Source organism: Arachis ipaensis, chromosome B09 (genome assembly GCF_000816755.2).
Source record: "Arachis ipaensis cultivar K30076 chromosome B09, Araip1.1, whole genome shotgun sequence".
Lineage (NCBI taxonomy): Eukaryota > Viridiplantae > Streptophyta > Magnoliopsida > Fabales > Fabaceae > Arachis > Arachis ipaensis.
Window position 1 is genome coordinate 43,391,205 of NC_029793.2, and position 2,234 is coordinate 43,393,438.

Below are 2,234 nucleotides of genomic sequence, written 5' to 3' on the forward strand. Positions count from 1 at the left end.
AAAACTATCTAAATTCTAAGTTCCTATAGATGCCAATCATTCTAAACCTCAATGGATAAAGTGAGATGCCAAAACTATTCAAGAGGCAAAAAGCTAATAGCCCCGCTCATCTAATTAAGACTAATCTTCATAGATATTTTTGGAATTCATTGTATATTCTGTTCTTTTTATCCTACTTTGTTTTTAGTTTCTTGGGGACAAGTAACAATTTAAGTTTGGTGTTGTGATGAGCGCATAATTTATACGCTTTTTGGCATTGTTTTTAGTATGTTTTCAGTGTAATTTAGTTAGTTTTTATTATATTTCTATTAGTTTTTAAATAAAAATCACAGTTCTGGACTTTACTATGAGTTTGTGTGTTTTTCTGTAATTTCAGGTATTTTTCTGGCTGAAATTGAGGGAGCTGAGCAAAAATCTGATTCAGGCTGAAAAAGGACTGCTGATGTTGTTGGATTCTGACCTCCCTGAACTCGGAATGGATTTTCTGGAGCTATAGGAGTCCCATTGGTGCGCTCTCAATTGCGTTGGAAAGTAGACATCCAGGACTTTCCAGCAATATATAATAGTCCATACTTTGCTCAAGGATAGACGACGTAAACTGGCGTTCAACGCCAGTTCCATGTTGCAGTCTGGCGTTAAACGCCAGAAACAGGTTACAAGTTGGAGTTGAACGCCCAAAACAGGTTACAACCTGGCGTTTAACTCCAGAAACAGCCCAGGCACGTGTAAAGCTTAAGTCTCAGCCCCAGCACACACCAAGTGGGCCCCAGAAGTGGATTTCTGCACCATCTATCTTAGTTTATTCATTTTCTGTAAACCTAGGTTACTAGTTTAGTATTTAAACAACTTTTAGAGATTTATTTTGTAACTCATGACATTTTAGATCTGAACTTTGTACTCTTTGACGGCATGAGTCTCTGAACTCCGTTGTTGGGGTGAGGAGCTTTGCTGTGTTTCGATGAATTAATGCAACTATTTCTGTTTTCTATTCAAACACGCTTGTTTCCATCTAAGATGTTTATTCGCACTTCAATATGATGGATGTGATGATCCGTGACACTCATCATCATCCTCAACCTATGAACGCGTGCCTGACAACCACCTCCGTTCTACCTTCGATTGAATGAATATCTCTTGGATTCCTTAATCAGTATCTTCGTGGTATAAGCTAGAATCCATTGGCAGCATTCTTGAGAATCCAGAAAGTCTAAACCTTGTCTGTGCTATTCCGAGTAGGATTCAGGGATTGAATGACTGTGACGAGCTTCAAACTCACAAGGGCTGGGCGTAGTGACAGATGCAAAAGGATCAATGGATCCTATTCCAGCATGAGTGGGAACCGACAGATGATTAGCCGTGTGGTGACAGCGCACCTGGACCTTTTTCACTGAGAGGACGGATGGTAGCCATTGACAACGGTGATCCACCAACACACAGCTTGCCATAGGAGGAACCTTGCGTGCGTAAAGAAGAAGACAGGGAGAAAGCAGAGATTCAGAAGACAAAGCAACTCCAAAACTCCAACATATTCTCCATTACTGCAGAACAAGTATTTAATCCATGCTCTTTTATTCTTCGCAATTTATACTGATAATTATAATTGATTTCCTGACTAAGATTTATAAGATAACCATAGATTGCTTCAAACCAACAATCTCCGTGGGATCGACCCTTACTCACGTAAGGTATTACTTGGACGACCCAGTGCACTTGCTGGTTAGTGGTACGAGTTGTGAAAAGTGTGATTCACAATTCGCACACCACTCTGTGAGGGGGCGACTCTTTAAAATAAGCTTTCAGCCAACACTCCCGAACCAGTTGGTTCAAGGTGCTAGGTGTTGAAACCCCCCTAAGGACTTACTCCCTCAAGTCTCTCTCCCCCATACATGCACACCACAGGCACATGGTTTGTTATTTTCTTTCCTTGAGGCCTTGGTGTCCAGCACCTCTTTGGGTTACTAAATGTTCTATAGCAAGGTTGCTCTTGATAGTGGATTTTCAGTTGATAATCCCGGGTTAGTTAACCCAAGTTACCAAGTGATGAAGCACTCCTAAGAACTTATTCATCCAAGCAGATCCTTGGTACACGAGCACCACAAACACATCCCTCAAGATTCAAGCCCTTGGTGCCTAGCCTTATTTCTTATTACTTTTCTTTCTTTTTCAAACTCTTATTGTTCTTTTCTTTTTCTTATTAGGATCTTGTTGTTTGGTTAATCTCATAGAATGTGCTT